At 45.2% G+C, this 18,100-nt stretch overlaps 1 protein-coding gene across 1 annotated transcript in view; it reads right to left on the bottom strand.

Moving 5' to 3' along the window:
- Positions 1-18,100, bottom strand: part of NETO1 (neuropilin and tolloid like 1) — a 149,411-nt gene that overhangs the window by 39,314 nt on the left and 91,997 nt on the right. The window lies entirely within an intron of this gene.

Below are 18,100 nucleotides of genomic sequence, written 5' to 3'. Positions count from 1 at the left end.
TTTTCTTGGCGGCGCGGATCAGCTGGTGGTGTTTCCGGGTGGCAAGTTTGAAGGAGGTCCTGTTGTCCGGTGTCGGTTCCCTTCTCCAGACTTTCTCGAGGGCTCGACAGTTCTTCTTGGAGCTCTTGAGTTTGTCGGTGAACCATGGGGCTTTCTTGCTGCCGGGTCTGCTGGGCGGGGTCCTCAGTGGGGCGAGTTCGTCCACGCAGTTGCTGATCCACTTCGTGAGGTTGTCGGCGGCCTGGCTGGGGTTCGCTGAGCTGGCAGGAGGGTGCTGGCTCAGGGAGGTGGCGAGCTGGTCTGCTGTGATCTTGTTCCAGCTTCTGCGGGCGGCCTGTTGCTGGTGGTGGTGGGTCGTTGTTTTCTTGAAGGTGAAGTGGACGCAGCTGTGGTCCGTCCATTGAAGCTCTGTGGCGTGGCTGAAGTCGATGTCCTTGCTGGATGAGAAGACAGCGTCGAGTGTGTGTCCGGCGAGGTGGGTGGGGGTGGACACCAGTTGCTTGAGTCCCAGGTTGGCGAGGTTGTCGAGCAGGGTGCTGGTGTTGCGGTCGTTGTTGTTCTCCAGATGGAAGTTGAGGTCTCCCAGGAGGATGTAGTCAGCGGAGGGGAGGGCATGTGGGCTGACGAAGTCGGCGATGTCCTCGCTGAATTGTGTGCGTGGTCCAGGGGGTCGGTAGATCAGGGTGCCTCTGAGGGTGGTGTTCGGGTTGGTGTGGATCTGGAAATGCAGGTGTTCGGCGGTGGTCAGGGAGTTGTCGGTGCTGGTCGTGAGACGGATGGTGCTCCTGTGGATGATGGCGATGCCTCCTCCCATCTGGTTGGCGTTTCGGTCCCTCCGGACGATCTTGTAGCCCTCTGGGATGGCGATGGCGATGTCGGGAGCTGAAGAGGCGTTCATCCAGGTCTCCGTGAGGACGGCAACGTCTGGAGCTGTGGTGTCGAGGAGGTTCCAGAGTTCGATGGCATGTCTGTGGACGGAGCGGGTGTTGAGCAGGATGCACTTGAGGTGGGTGCTGCTGGTGTTCTCCTTGGTGGGTGCTGGTGCGAGGCAGGTCCGGATGCAGGCGAACTTGCAGGCGTGGCAGCTGAAGGGTCCGTGGGTACGTCGTGGAGAGGCTTGATAGCATTCTGGGAGTCGGCCGGTGTTGAGAGTGGTGAGGGTGGCGGCGGAGTACGTCAGGCGGGTCGGTCGGGGTCTTCGTGGGCCAGGGGTCCTGGCACTGGGCACGGTCCAGGCGCGGACGGGCGTAGACGGGCTTACCTTTGGCGCGCCTTCGGCGCACAATCGGCGCGCCCGCTGCGCGTGACCGCTGCGCGTTCGCACGGTCGCCATTTAAGGCGAAGTGCGCGGGTGGGCGGAGCAGCTGGGAGGCGGGAGCGGGGAGGGTACAGAATAGAAAAAGGGGCGGGGAAAAGCGGCGGTGGCGGGAAGGGAGGGCGGTGAGGTAGGCGGACAACAAGGAAGGAAACCACAACACGGGGGAAATAGAAATTAAACAGAACGGGCACAAATTCTCAACAAAACAAGGAAAACAAGGAAAAAAACAAAGTTATATAAAACAGGCACAAATGTTAGACAAAACAAGGGCAAAAACAACCGCAGCGGCGCCCGCCGGCAATCGGCAAAACGAGGCAGCAGCGAGGCAGAGGGCAGGCAAGGGGCACACGCAGCAGCTGGTGGCCGTGCGGCGCGGGGGTGTCCCACAAGTGGGTCACCTCCCACAAGTGGGCCACACACTACGGATAAGGGAATTCCATATCTGGTGTTACCGTATAGTTCCCAAGGGTCTGCTCGAGCATTTCAAACCATGTTTCGAAGCGCACTAGGCTTCCACCCCATTCGAGAACCACGTTCCCCCTACTCTGGTCCTAGTTCGTATCAAAAACCTTTGTCTATAGCAATTGAAGACTTAGATAGCGATATCTATGATCCCTCGCTTATTCCAGAAGAAGAGGTACAAGCCTACAGGGTCCTGAGTAGAGGCGAGTATAGTGTGTTCACTAGTGAAAAACAGCTTAAAAGCTCGCCTCCGATATGGGTCGTACCCCACATTGGTAATTTTTGTCTAATAGGTCGTGGCCGACGATCGAAAGCCCGACTTGGAGAGAGTGCTTGCACTGAAAATTACATTCTGCCGATGGTCTCGTCCCCTGTGTTTCTGGCTGCCAAGGGTACATACTTTATCTGTCATGATCGTGCGTATGCATGGTTGCCCTCTGACTTCATGGGCTCATGTTTTATCGCAAACTTGTTGCCTCCGACATTCACTGTAGATGCAGATTATCACAAGACTAGAGTTGTGAGAGGCGTAATTAGCGAAGAGGATACTGCCGGTCAAGAGGCAGGAGACTTTTTCAAGGGTTTCCTCCCGTTTTGGGGACCTATGGTCAATAGTAGGAACCTGAGACAGTTGACTCGAGTGGTAGAATCGACAGCTAATATTACTGCCAGTGCCCTTGGTAATATCACCACTGAACTTCAGGCGGATAGACTTATGACGTTACAAAACCGTATGGTTTTAGACGTGATCTTAGCAGATCGAGGTGGGGTATGTAAGGTGATCCATTCGAGCTGCTGTATTTTCATTCCTGATAACGCTCCGACTGTTTATCAAGCCATCTCGAAGTTGCATAAGATCTCCGAATCCATACACGTGGATGTAGGGGATTGGACGCTACTTGGGTGGTTTTGGGGCCTGATGTCGACTTGGGGTTGGAAGATTCTGATGATCATCGGAGTCGTTGTGGCGTTCCTGTTCACGTGTTGCCTTTGTGTGCAGTGCGGTCCTGCCTTATGTGGCCTCTGTCTACAACGTGTATGAGACAGCCGCCTGTTACCAATGGAGCTCGGTTGGACAGAGTTATGCTACAGCAACATCTAGATGGTCTGATGAATATCGAGTATGATTCCGACTAGTGCTTGCCTACATGAGGGCAAAAGGAGCGTCTGAGGTTCCGTGACAATTGTAAGTGATGTTTTTCGACTCGCACGAATATGGTCGAGTCTGGTATCTACGAACCGCAAATGACGAGTTTAGTAAGTGTGCGCAGTTTCGCTGTGCTAACTTAAACCGTTCGTTTGCTACGTGGGTTTTTCATCTGTACCCACGGGTTCCATCTTAGATACGGCATCCATTTTGTCTCTTGCCCTCAAGTAGCCAGCGAACGGACGTTGTCCGCTTCGCGACCCTGGGACTCCCAAGATATTTGCGGAAGACACGTGTCCTTTGTAAGTGTCTTTATGATGAGGGGGATGATACTGTAAGGCAGATGGCCCCGCTCGAGCCTCATCTCGCCGTGCCGGTTTATTGTCTCAGTCGTGCATCTCATTAGGCAAGTCCCTTTAATGCCTGTAGCTCGTGTTTCCTGATACCTCCCCTTTTACACCCTTTCGAATCTCCCCACTGTTTCCATCTTCCTCCACACCTGTTCTTGTTCCTTCTTCGATCTGTTTCATTGCTGATTGGAATGTACTAATGGTGGGAAGATGGGTTTTTACAGTTGGGAACCGCCAAATGTTTCCGCACTTATGTTCCGGACCTCATGAGTATCAAAGTGACCAAAGCGACCCCTCTCGGGGATAATTGTGGGAACCGGGTTGTAAACCTTTGTCTGCTATGCAAACCTATGGGAGAATTGTGTATAAAAGGAGCAATCCACAGAACCAATTTGAAGCAGTCTCCCTGAACTACACTCGTTGTACTTCCGTGATCTCTGTGTTTCCCTGCAGCAAATAAACTTGAATCTTTGACGCCAAAGGAAGTGTCCCGTGTCTCTGTCATTTGTACGCCGGAGCAGGTTACCCACGAAGGTTTCAGGTGTTGTCCCCTGGCACCGCTGGGTCTTAAAGAACCCAGTCCTTCAGCAACCCCACTTCCACTTGTCTACAGACACCAGAGTCATGCCAATTTACAGTGTAATCTGTGTAGAAAGATCAATTCTGCAAAGTCCAAAGACATATCTGTGTAGCTTATGAGCCTTCCAGGAATCTCATGTTTCTCTGGCCAAGCTCAGCTTCAGAGCCCAGGCCTTTTGTCACCCTCCTGTTTAATTTTTTGTTGTTGCAGTTTTATATAGCATGAACCTGACCCAAAGTTATTGAAGTGCTTTACATTAGCACCAGTTGCATTGCAGACTGACACATTCATGTTTGGTATTAAGTGATTTGCCCTAAATCACAGGATGGTGGGCCGACTCCAAGACTAGAACCTGGTTTCCCAGCTCCAAAGTCTGCAGTTCTGGCCAATAGCCAAATCCTTGTTAACTACTTTTTCTCTCCAGCCACAGGAACAAATGCTTTCCCCACAAAGGGAGCAATTAAGAGTGTTTAAGTCAGCTCTTGAGGAGGATGGGGTGGGGTGGACTGTTCTGCATCATCAATCAGGTGTCGCCCTGTGTCAGGAAGAGGACCAGCCCAACCCCACTACATGAAGGAAGGGAGCCTAGACCCCTGGAGTCAAACTAGGAGAGGGCTTCTTTGAAGTTTTGCTGTGGAATGCCCTTTGCAGTGATGTCAGCTTAGGGTGAAGCTTATGGCAAGTGACTCATAGGTGAATCCATCTTGACATATCCCACCCAGCTGTGCAGGGAGGTTGGGACAGGGATGGAGAGGTGATGTGGCACATTAGGATAGGCCAAAGGTGCATCCTTGCCAGAACCTCCTAGCCACACTTAAAAGGTCCAGTGCAGGGAGGAGAGGGGTCTCTTGGATGTGCTTTTCTGCTGGCATTGAGACTGGAGGCTGACGCCATGGGCAATTGGAAGGAATTACCCAATGACTGCCATCTGGACTAAGGACTCTCTGATTGACCCCATTATCAGTGGGGCACTCCCCCAGGGCCAGGTAAGTTGGTCCCCTGAGGACTAGGTTGGGGAAAGCCTCAGCTTCTGCGCCAAGGAGGAGAGGATCCCAGAGAAAGAACTATGGAAACGGCTGGTGCAGGGAGACAGTGAACCTAGCTCACTTCAAGGTTCATCATCTTTGAGTCAAGGAGGTCTGCAGAAGGCGCTCCAGTAGGCTATAGTTCGCCACCAGGAGCAAAACGAGCCTAAGATCGTCCAAATCCGTCCAACTATGTTTGTTCAGTGGTGGCAAATATAGTATCCCGTTCCGGTATGCATTGATAGCATTTGATAATGCCCGTTTTTCCACACATTACTTATGTAATAAGCACAAATGGTAGAGTGGAAGGCTCTTTGAAGGGTTCAAAGGTTTGGTTATGTGAACTAAAGGTTTGGGAGAAGAAAAGCACTCACACACATTCATGTCATGTGAAGACAGTGTGATTTAATGTTTAAACTGTGTTGCTAGGGGCTTGAAAGAATGTTCCCATAAGATTGTTCAGGCATAGTGTTCCCTTTAAAGCTTCACACTACACACACTAGGCCTGCATGAGGAGAGTTTATGAGCTATAGGTTGACGGACAGCAACTGATACCCACACCACTGATTGGGTTGTAGGGGTAGATCATATGTATTAAAGTATGGAAGGTGTTAAGGGGGCAACTGGAAAGTCCATGCTTTGTCAAGAGCACAGCAGGTTTTCAAAGAGGGGGGCCCATATTAGTCATTCTCTCCACAGAGATTTTCCCACCATTGGCGCAGGCCAAAACAACAGGAAGGGTGGGATGGGAGAGCTTTTTCGCCGGGGCACCCGTAGGGATTCCCATGTTCATGGACCCCAGGAGATTTTTACATGGTGGAAGGAGGATGAGAGAAATTTATGGTTCTCACAGACCCCTAGGTTATCTGGTGGGGAGTGTGAGCTACTAAGGGTTGGTCTATGGTGGCGGGTAGTCCCAGAGAAGGGCGGTTCCTGGGACAGGAGGTATAGTGATAGACCTTAGGTTCCCTAGCTGGGCTCAAGAACTAACCCTGAAAAGATCTGAGCGAGTTAGTTGTGGACCATGATGTGTCCGGGTAGAATGTGTGGCTACCCAAGGAAGCGGAAGGGTGTTATCCTAGAGCAGTGTTGCTTTGCACCTGAGGTGGGGGTTTCTCAGGCAGTTGGAGCAGGCAGAGAAGAAAGGACTGCCGGCTCTGGTTGCCACATGCTGAAGTGTGGTCCTCATAGGGATCCGGCTTGGGCAGTTCAGGGTGGTCTCCCAAGGCTGTCCCCCAACATTGGACCATGCAGTGTGCCTGTAGGCGAGCAGGCACCCTAAAACAAAAAAAGGAAAGTGGCACAACAAAAGAAAAGAAGCTTCGGCTCTTCCAGTAGCGGATGGAGAGCGACTAAGGAAAATGCACGTTGCCTGAAGTGAGCCACTTAATGCCCTGTGGGGCTTGCCCATATTTTCTTTCACAAAAAACACTTGTTTGTGGCTTGTGGTCGCACCAAGAGGACAAGTCACCATCAAATAATGGCTGGAGTGTGGGGAGCTGGAAGAGCAGGGCAGCCTCTCCTCAAAAGAATCGTCACCGTCCCCACCCTAAGTTGGGTGGGACTCTTAGAAAGAAATCCCTCCAGGTTTTCCAAGCATTTTTTTAATCACTCCCCAGGCTAGAGCAAGTGCTCTTCAGTTGGGAGTGGTATGCCTCTAGGACCAAGGTCTATGGCTGCAGTCTCTGTGGCCTGAAAGTCTTCAACATAAGATTTCATGTTGCACAAACACCCTCTATGGGTGAAAGAATATAATTGCACATGTTGTGAATATAAATGTGATGCCCTTCAGGGCCATGTTTCAATTGTGTTATTCATACTAAAATGTTATGCTGAGTTCACAAATCTAATAGACATGCATATACCCTTTCTCTTGTGACTGTTTTAATAAAGTAATGACACTGACAATCACTCATGTTCAAGGCATACATGCTTTATTGCCAATATTAAGTGATTTCATTCAAAGTGATATTCCAAAATTGCATTTTAACATAAGGGAAGGTTTCAACATGTGATTTTTGTATCTAGATCTCCTTTTGGGAGGGATAAGAGTGATTACACAATATCACAAGAAGTATTTCCATCAACCTATGTATATTTGTGTAAATTGCTTCATAGTTTAGTATTGAGTCTGTAATACATATACTTTTTCAGTTTTTTAAAAGTAAAAGCACAGACTCAACAATCATTTGTTGAGTGTTAATAATGTGTACCTGTGACTGACGAGTACTAGCACACAACACCTCATTTGAGTAGGCCTTGGACTGCTCTGCCTTAATACCCTGTGAGAGTCAAGCGCTACAATGGAGTGGGTGGTTCCCAGTGGAAGACAAATGTGGACCCATTACTTGTGTGGGCTACTCAACTAATGACTCATTTTCTAACATACCCTCATAACTGTAACGGTAAGAACTATCTAGAGACATTTTAAGTATATGAGGGATAATCTTCTCAAGGTTGATTTTATCCCATTTGAGACTAAGTCCTTTGTGCCCATTGTTACTCTCTGGGAATTATTAGGCCGTTGGTCCTTTCCCCTTAAGCCTGTTGTACTAAATAGCAGCAAGTTAATTATCAATGGGGCTAGCATAAGTGATTTGGTTTTCAAGAACTTAAAAACTTTATGATCACTTTAAGTCGGCTATTATACTATTATCTATTTTGCTAGAAAACCATCTATTGGCAAATTAGGTACTTTCTTCATATTACTAGAAACACCATTTAAGTAACTTTGATTACATGTTATAATCAACCCAGCGAGACCCTGCCTTGTTGATTAATCAGGTATCCCCAGTGGGCACTAAGAGAACCTCTCTCAACCCCTGCTTGATAATCATGCTGTTAACATTTTTGTTCCCAAAACAGTCAGAACATGATCCTGGACGAAATGTAGTTTTAAAAATGGATCAAATCAGTTGGAAAAAACTGCTTTATAGACATTCAATGACAACAATGTAACCCTCAAGTAAAATTCAAATGAAGACCTGTACATTTTACTGTTAGTACTGAAAAGATTAGGGCCCAGATTTACAAAAGTGACAAACAGCGCAGTTCAGCATCTAAACATGCTGTGTTGTGCTGTGTGACTGGGAGAGAGCAGGATTGCACCATATCTACAGAGATACATCTCTATTTCCCATCTCTATAGCTTTGGAGCAGATATTTCTACTTGTTCCACACACACAACTTTGTGCCATAGTGCAAGATTGTGTGAGTGAGCTAGCATAGATTTTGTACTGGAAGGGTAACCTTGAAGTAAGGTTTAACCAAAAGGGTAATCTTACGCAGCACTTAGCTATAGTTCTTGACTTCACCCGGAGGTTGGGTGTCAAGCCCACGAAGGACTTGTTGAATATTCATAAGGCCAAGAGCATTGCTATAGTGAAGTATGGCTTTGAAATCTGGGGCTATAATAACTGCACAGAGCTCCAAATTGTAGAAAATAGGTTTCTAAGAAGTCTGCTCTCCGTCCCTCAATCCACATCCTTGTACATAATTCATCAAGAGGTGGGTCTCTGCTATGTTTCTGATATGATTAGAATGTCTCCCATTCTCAAATGGATCTCAATCTGGTCTATTCCCGATTTGGTGTTAAATAAATAGATCATGCGAGATTGCATGGCTCTAGGTAGGGCAAGTAGTATACCATGGTTGAGACATTTGAAAAACACGGCGGAGTGGTTAGGTCGACAAAACTTGTTTCATAGCCCAGAAAATATATGTAAAAAAGATCTTGTGTGGGCCAAGACCTCCTTTCAGCACATAGCAACGTCAGAAAGAGAGGCCTTGGAATTATTGAAACCCACTGTCCGTACCCACCAGCTCCTAAAAACGTCCTATTTTATGGAGCCTTACTTGGATACTGTTACCAAGTCCCAACATCGTTTTCTTTTGATGAGATTTAGGTTTAACTATTTAAAGTTTTTTCTGGCTGATCCTGTAGGCTGAGCCACGATAGAAGACCTGTTTTGTTTTTCAAGGCAAGATACTATGCATTTTGTCTTATTCTGTGACTTTTATTTACCTATTTGCAGGCGTTATATCCTGCCGGTTTCAAAAAATAAAGTTTTTTTGCAGGCAAGACCAGCTCTTTTATCCCTGCAATTGCTGAGCAATCCTTGGGAAACTTTCAATATTGCTAGCTTAGTAGTAGCAGCAGTTAGAGCTAGGAAACAAATGAAGTAGCATCTGAAAAAAGTTTATGTGTCTGGATCCTGTTATGTATTTTTTGCCCTATTGCACATGACATGTATTTATATTGTTTGTATTTTATAGTGATATTTGCATATTAGGAATTGCGGCAATGTTATATTTATGGATGATTTTATGTAATAATTCTTTTCAATCTTGTAATGTTGATGAGTATTTTTGAAAATACTTTTATGGTTTTTAATAATAACCAAATAAAGTAAATTTGACTGACTGATTGACTCTACCAATAGGAGACTGATCGACCCAAGCTATTTACATACTTAGAGCTTCAACAGCCTTCTCAATGCAAGAGTCATTGAATATTTTGGTTTCCCCCCTACCATTACACCATGTTTGTGGTCCGATCACTTCCTGATCTCGTTCACTTTAGACCTTCACCGGCCCAAACGCCCAGCCCTTCCCAGGAACATCTGGGCCCACAACTGGAACAAGGCCGATATTCCTGCCCTCTGCCTCAATCTTCAAAATTCCTACCCGACCCTGGAGGAACTCTCCCCGTCTTCTCAGGCCACCACCATCAATGACTGGCTATCCAAGTCCTGCAATCAGGTAGCTCCCCTGAAACACGTTGCTGTGAAACGTGCCCATAACGCTAACAAATGGTTCACCGATGAGCTTAAGGGAAAGAAGCAAGCTGCCCGCCAGGCTGAACGCACATGAAGGCGCTCCTACTGCCCAATTTTAAAAGCTCACTACTCACTTCTGCTCAACGCATATAAAAAGGCAATCCTCTCAGCCAAGACTGATTACTTCTCTGACAAAATACTTTCATCGGGAAACCAGTCTAGAAACATTTTCTCCACCGTTCATGAGCTGGCCCTGTCAGACAGAACCTCCCTAAAACCTTCCCCTTCCCAAGCCCTCTGTGACTCCCTAAATAACTACTTTGTGGAGAAAATCGAAGCAATTAAGGCCAACATACCCCTACCTCCCCCACTTCCCCCGGCCCCTGAACCCCCTCCCAATAGGTTTCATCTAGGCCACATCCCTCAACTGACTAGAGAGACGTTTTCCTCTCTAGCGGCGAAAGTCAAATCTGGCTCCCCTTCAGATGTTTGCCCAGCGCCCATCCTGAGAGAAATCTTCCGGTCTTGCCCTTCTTCTCCCTTGGCGTTCCTGAATGATTCACTTGAGATTGGTACAGTCCCAAAGCTTCACAAATCAAGCCATAATCATCCCCTTCTGAAAAAACCCGGTGCTGACCCTGCTTCCCTGACTAACTACCGTCCTATTTCCCTTCTCCCTTACTTGGGAAAAATCCTGGAATGCCACGTCGCCTCTGTCCTCAGCTCCTTTGTGGAGGACAGTGGCTACCTGGCCTCCTGTCAGGCTGGATTTCGCCCCCGTCACTCTACCGAGAAGGTCGTGGTCTCGGTCCTGGACAGCCTCAGGGAGGGAATGGATGGGGGCCGTCCTCAGGCTTTGGTCCTCCTAGACTTGTCCGCTGCCTTCGACACGCTTGATCATTCCATCCTTCTCACCCGTGTCAGGGCAGCGGGCATCAGGGTCCTCCCCTGGCTTGGCTCACCTCCTTACTGAGGGACCGCACCCAGGCCGTCCATCTAGAAGGGTTTTCTTCTCCCCCACATAAGGTGCAGTGTGGTGTCCCCCAAGGCTCTTCCCTCTCTCCTCTTCTATTCAATCTTTACATTTTCCCTCTTATTTCTGCTCTACAACAACTGGAGGTCACTGTCTTCAATTATGCAGACGACCTCCAGTTGATCTTTAACCTCTCACACTCTCCTGAATCTATCTCTAATTCCCAATCAGTCATGATTTTCATCAGGGACTGGATGAATTTTAACCACCTCAAACTCAACCCAGACAAAACTGAGCTGGTTTTGACTGGTTGTGCATCCAGTCCCTGGACTTCTATGTTTTGGCCCCCCTCACTTGGTTCCCCCCCTTCACCTTCTCATTCTGTCAAAACACTTGGGATCACGTTAAACAAAAACCTTACTTTGCACTCTCAGATCAGCATGGTGGTGTCTTCCTGCTTCTTCACTCTTCGTACTATCAGGAAAATCTCTAGATTTTTCTCTCTTCCAGCTCTCAAACTCATCATGATGGCAATGGTCTTATCACGGCTGGACTACGGTAACATCCTGTACAATGGCGTTCCGGCTTATGCTCTCCGACGCCTACAGCTGGTTCAGAACCAAGCGGCACGTCTCATTTATGGTCTCCCTAAATTCCATCATGCCACCTCTGTATTGAAGAACTTGCATTGGTTGCCCATTAGGGAGAGGACCCTCTTCAAACTGGGCTGTACTGCGTTCCAGGCCCGAGCTGGAACTGCCCCAGCCATCATAAATTCGGCAATCTCCAGCTATACACCAGTCAGAGAGCTCCGCTCCTCCTCTCAGTCCCTTCTTTCCGTCCCTCGCTTCAGGAAGATGAGGACGGGGGGGTGAAGTTTGCGGTCCTCTGCCCCACTTTCTGGAACTCCCTCCCCCCAATGTCCGATCCATCCCACTTTACCCTGACTTCCGTAAGGCCTTAAAAACCTGTCTCTTTCTGCAAGCATTCCCAGCCTAGTCCTCCCACAGCTGTCATCCAGGTTCTAAAAGTCCTCAGCGCCAAGAAACTGCTAGGTAAAAGCGCGCTTTATAAGTGTTTTTAAATTCAAATTCAAATTCAATAGACACATTTGTTTCTTATTTTTTCTGACTAGATTGCAGAGGAGAGCACTCATCCTTAGGTTTACCTAAGTTCTATAGGCTAGAGGAGGAACACAAGCAGCTAGACTCACTTCCATTGCATGTTTGTAATGACACAGATGGTAGGCAGACAAAATATCGAAATTAAAATATCGATATACAATAATATCGATGTTTTAATTTCGACAGTACAGAATATCGATGTCCAAAATATCGACAGACAGAATATCGTTATTTTAAGGTATGTATGTTACTAATATCGAATTTTACTAATATCGAAAAAAAAATTAGTGTTATGTATGTTATTATGTTGTTTATATGTTTGTTAAACATTTTTTGTAATGTATGTTTGAAAATTTGTAAATTTGTTTACATTTTGCGTTTTAGTATCAGAGCGGGTTGTGGGTTTATAGGGGAATAGGGTGGGAAGTAATTTAATTATAATTAATTAATTAATATATGTTTGTAAATATTTGTAATTAATAATTAATTGGTAATTAATTAATATTAATTAGTTAATTAATTAATATAATTTTGTACATATTTTTAATTAATAATTAATTGGTAATTAATTAATATTAATTAGTTAATTATATTAATTCGAGTAATTTTTTTATATATAATTTTTTATTATTGTTAATTAATTAATTGGGAAAAAATAATACTAATTATTAAATGTAATTAATTACAGCTAATGTGCTAATATATTTACTTTATTGTTATTGTTAATTGATAATTAATTGGTAATTAAATAAGATTAATTAGTTTTGGGTAAAGGAGTATTTTTAGGGTTCAGGGTCAGTTTTCAGTTTTTGGGTAAAGGGGTATTTTTAGGGTTCAGGGTCAGTTTTCAGTTTTTGGGTAAAGGGGTATTTTTAGGGTTCAGGGTCAGTTTTCAGTTTTTGGGTAAAGGGGTATTTTTTTGGGTTCAGGGTCAGTTTGCAGTTTTTGGGTAAAGGGGTATTTTTAGGGTTCAGGGTCAGTTTTCAGTTTTTGGGTAAAGAGGTATTTTTTGGGTTCAGGGTCAGTTTTCAGTTTTTGGGTAAAGGGGTATTTTTAGGGTTCAGGGTCAGTTTTCAGTTTTTGGGTAAAGGGGTATTTTTAGGGTTCAGGGTCAGTTTTGGATTTTTGGGTAAAGGGGTATTTTTAGGGTTCAGGGTCAGTTTTCAGTTTTTGGGTAAAGGGGTATTTTTAGGGTTCAGGGTCAGTTTTGGGTTTTTGGGTAAAGGGGTATTTTTAGGGTTCAGGGTCAGTTTTGGGTTTTTGGGATACAGTCGTACAGGGTAAAAATAAAATAAATTTACATTAAATCAATTAAAGGAAATTAAAAAAAATAAAATTACATTAAATTACTACGTTTTTAATTTATTTTAAATGTATATGTATTCGTTTTAATTTTTTTATTATGTTTTAATATTTTAATTTAATATTTGTAAAATTATATGTATTTTAAAATTATTTTTAGATTATTATTATTACATTTAAAAAAACGATATTTTTAATTTCAATATTTTTGTACTACGATATTATTTTTTCGATATTTTTGTACTTACCTTTATGAAGATATGACTCCGATATTTTTGATTTCGATATTTTTGTGTCGATATTTTTGTATGTAGATATTCTGTCTGTCGATATTATGTCAGACATTCGACACAGATAGGAGCAGCTTCAGTTCGAGTGGGGGATTTTAGTGCAGAAAGTCCCGTAAACAGCCCACAGAGCTCATTCTTACCTTAACATCAAAGGCAGCTGTAGTATGCTGTGAATTTCAAATATATTTTAGTAATGGTGTGGATGGGCGTGGCTTAAGCTCACATGGAGTAGGAACCCTTAGACTTACAAGCGACCCATCACACAGTCAAGGCGCATAAAAACGAACACACACATCTAAGATAAATGTACACTTGACATAGCTGTCGACACATTCTGTACTAAACTTTTATCCATCTCTTTTGTGTGTTTGCCTTGTTGGGAGACCAAGCTTAATGTGTTCCACCTGCTGTGGGCAGTGTGGCAGCTAAGCCTATTCCTAAACTTCTAAATGGAAAATTAAAAAAGCACCTATGTAGCCGCTGTAATTTTCCGCCTATATTATCATAGTGATGCTGCCAATTCGATTTAATTCAATATCTGTTTTCAAAAGTTCAGTTTGCTGCCTATGATGACATTTTGCTTGCCGCAAGATTGATTATCAAAGTGTTCGCCACATTTTCAAAGCCTATACAAAATGTGTGCCCTTAAGCACCACAATTAGGCTTCTAATGAATACTTCATATAATGCTAGTTGTAAAATTGATTGAGTAATGGAATGATTTCAAAAGGCAAAACATAAGTCTGAAGAGAAAAACTCAGATTCAATTTGGATAAAGAAACACATACACAGTTCTTTCGTTCATTAGTGTGTTGGGCGTAGCACTCAGATTACATTAGTGACTGACATATACATGTACACATTCAAAACATGCACTTCTTTAACCTGCAACACCAATGAAACCATGTTAACACAGTGCAGCAGCTAAGTTCCATTTTAGAAGCATTCCACTTGCACACATCTCACGAGCAACCCTGGGCGTAGGACTACGCTATGATCGTGGAGTGTGCGTAGTTTGCGGAACTATGCACTACGCGAATTGCACGTAGCACAGTGCAAAAACGCATAGCATAGCGGGCATTTTTTGCTTGCTCGCGGTCCTCAACATCCCGGAGAGACTTTTTCCTCGTTCGTGGTCAGCAACATCAAGTTGCCGATGGCAGCCAGCATTTCAAACTACATGTAGGCGAAAGCCAGCATTTCAAACTACATGCAGGAGAGCCCCCCGTTACCGCTACAGGACATGACGCTACATGCACAGGTTTAACCTCTTGAACCGACACCGGGTTGATTGAAGCCCCGCAGAGCGCGTGTTCACTTTGACATGTCCGACATACTGCAGCAACAATTATTGTACCAGAATTCGAAAATAAATCAACAAAACCTTTTGAAAAAATTGAGCAGATACAACGTAAAGAGACATGTGATTTTCAAAAAAAAGAAAAAAAGATCCATGCTTGGGGACTTCCCCTGCTGGAAAGTTCTTCTGGTGAAATGCCACCGAATTATCTGCAATGAGATATTAGAAACAGGAGCTTGCAGCTATTAAAAGAATTCACGCTTTCAACATCACGCCACCTGCCCCCTTTTTTAACTGACTATCCTGGTTCTTGTGAAAAAACGTCATTGATCACGTTGGGATCGACCAAATAGTTGTCTTTTGGTCCTGAGGAGAAACCCAGATTTGAGGGGGTTCGAAACGAGTAGACCTTTTTCTGTTGGATACCAAACAATTGTACTATTGACACAGATCAGGCTGGTTGTTCATTTTGTCGAAAAAAGAATGAAGTTATAAAATAAATACTTTATTGATTAAGAAGGGTGTATGTTGACTTACAAATGTTGCGCCTTGACAAGCAGGGACAATTGAATATCAGTACTGGCATCTGTGGTTGTTTTGTTGTTTAAGGGCTCAGCCTTACTGATAAGAGCCAGACCCATTGTTGTTCTCTCGTCTTACAAATAGGTACCCTTTCACGCTATACTAAGCATGAAAGGGGAGGGCAATGGGTGTTGCTGTGGGCATTTCTCCAAAACTCCCATTGATTTGGGACTGCCCCATATTTAGGTATAGTGGCGTAAATATGGGGCAGTGCCAAAATTAAGACAAGGGAAAACCTGGTTTTACCCTGGCACAAAAAGAAGAGATGTTTAATTTCTCCTAATTTTTGCTGTTCACACAAAAACAGCAAAACATCCTTTAAAAAAAAATGTGTTTATTAACATAAAAAAATAGGTGATACAAAATATATATCAGGATTGCTTAGACATATAGCATGAACAATTACATTGAAATGAGGCCATCAAAACCGGGAGCTTTGTCTAGCGGGAGACTCCTAATAACACGTATTATGTCTTCTTCAGAGAAGGGTTCATCTAGATATTCCCTATGGGCATTCCCGAACCATAAAAGTTCTATCGCATCTAGGTAGGGAAGGAGGTCAGAATCCACTTGTGGGGCTGAAGGAGTGTACAGCAAGGAGTAGAATGCAGTGAGGTGTTCAGGCGGTAAACATCCTTTTGTACGCGATCATTACACCGTAAACCATTACTACACAAGCATTACAATGCATGCACTGTAATAAAGCATAGCCTTTACTATGCATGTTATTACTTTGCATGCGCTGTTACAACGCATGAGTTGTAATGCGTGTATGGATGACGGGAGTTAGGGTATGGATAGAGGAGGCAGCGATGATGAGGAGGCAGTAATGACGGAATTTAATTTAATTCACGGAATTGCAGTGAGGAGGAGGCCAGAAAGATGGAGTGGTGGAAGGAGAACAGGTGACAACAGCATCAAAGGAGGGGCACGAGGTACTCCGTGTACCCACAGAGGAGAGAGAGGTAAGAAGGACTGTTTAATTTTGAAGGGTTTGTGTTTGAGGAGAAGTGTTTTTAGTTTAAGGATAGTGTTGTGGGTCGTGTAAGGTAGTGTTTGTCTGTAGGTACAGGAGTGGGGGTGGGGGAGGGTCATGCAGGGATTAGTGTTTTAGGGATTAGGGTAGTGTTGTGGTGTTTGTGTAGTGTAGGGTAGTGTCGGCGGGTCTGGCAGGGTAGTGTTTAAGTTAGGGAGCAGATTGGCGGTAGGGGCAGGGTAGTGCCTGGGGTTTTGTTTTAGGTTTTACGGTGAAGTTGTATTGTTTGTGCAGTGTAGGGTAGTGTTTTAGGGTTTAGGGTAGTGTCAGGGGGTCGTGTAGGGAAGTGTTTACGCGTAGGGGCAGGACTGGGAGTAGGGGCAGGGTTGTGCTTAGGGCAGTGTTTTAGGGTTTAGAGTAGTGTTGTATTGTTTGTGTAGTGTAGGGTAGTGTTTTAGGGTTTAGGGTAGTGTCAGGGTGTTGTGCAGGGTAGTGTTTCAGTGTAGGGGATGGACTGGGGGAGGGGCATTGTCATGCTGGGGGTAGTGTTTTAGGGTTAAGGGTAGTGTATTAGTGTTTGTGTAGTGTAGGGTAGTGTTTTAGTGTTAAGAGTAGTGTTAGGGGATCGTGCAGGGTAGTGTTTCGGTGAAGGGGACGTGTAGGGGCAGTGTCGTGCAGGGGGTAGTATTTTAGGATTTAGGGTAGTGTTGTGGTGTTAGTGTAGTGTAGGTTACTGTTTAAGTGTTTAGTGTAGTGTCGGGGTTGTGATGGGTAGTGAATGAGTGTAGGGACCGGAGTGGGGGAATGCGTATGTTTGTGCAGGGGGTAGTGATTTAGGGTTTAGGATAGAGTAGTGGTGTTTCAGTAGTGTAGGGTAGTGTAGTGTTTGAGTTATGTTATGTTATGTTAAATGCAATTTATAAAGCGCACTGACACCGAAGCTTCCTGGCGCTGATAGACAGAACAGATGAGGGGGGAGCATAGATGACAAGGTCTAGCCAGAGATGGGGAAGAGATGGGTTTTTAACATTTTTCTGAAGTTCGAGAGGGAAGGGGAGGATTTGATTGGGAGAGGGAGGAGATTCCAAAGCACAGGGGCTAGGTAGGAGAAGCGTCGGCCGCCGAATCTCTTAGTTTTACTCTTTGGGGTGATCAGCAGATCGTGGTGAGCTGATCGCAGATTGCGTGTGGGACAGTGAGGGTGAATGAGGGATTTTAGGAAGGCGGGACCAGGGCAGTGAAGTGCTTTGAAAGTGAGGCATGCCACCTTGAAGGCGACCCTTCGAACGACTGGGAGCCAGTGGAGGCTCATGAGCAGAGGCTTGGCTGATTACCATCTGGGGGTTCCATGAATCAAGCGGGCCACTTGGTTCTGGACAACTTGGAGACGTTGTATCAGAAATTGCGGCAGACCATGGTAGATGGCATTAGAAAAATCCAAACGGGAAAGTACCAGCGAAATAACGGTTTGGGTAAGTGCCGCCGGGGGAAGAAGGTAGCGAACTTTGCGGATCCTCCGAAGTTGATACATACAGGAGGAGACCACCGCTCCAACTTGAGCCCTGGGGGAGAGCTCGGTGTCGATGATGACACCCAGACTCTCTACTGTTTTTACTGGGGTAGGGGGGAGCCAAACTCTGGAGGCCAGAACTGTGGACCCCAGTAAACGTGACTGAGCCCAGGGAGGAGGAGCTCGGTTTTACCGGGGTTCAACTTCAATTGGTTCTGGTTCATCCAGAGTTGGATATGAATCATGGCTCCGTGGAAGATTTTGATGGCATGTGGTGAATTGAGAGAAAAAATGATTTGTAGGTCGTCAGCATAATTGTGAGTGACGATATCCCATTTCGAAAGTGACTGAATAAGTGGCCGGAGATAAAGATTAAAAAGGAGC

The sequence above is a fragment of the Lissotriton vulgaris genome, chromosome 4_1, assembly GCF_964263255.1.
Source record: "Lissotriton vulgaris chromosome 4_1, aLisVul1.2, whole genome shotgun sequence".
Taxonomy (NCBI): Eukaryota; Metazoa; Chordata; class Amphibia; order Caudata; family Salamandridae; genus Lissotriton; species Lissotriton vulgaris.
The sequence above is the reverse complement of the archived record's forward strand: the minus strand, read 5'-3'. Positions and strand labels throughout refer to the sequence as shown.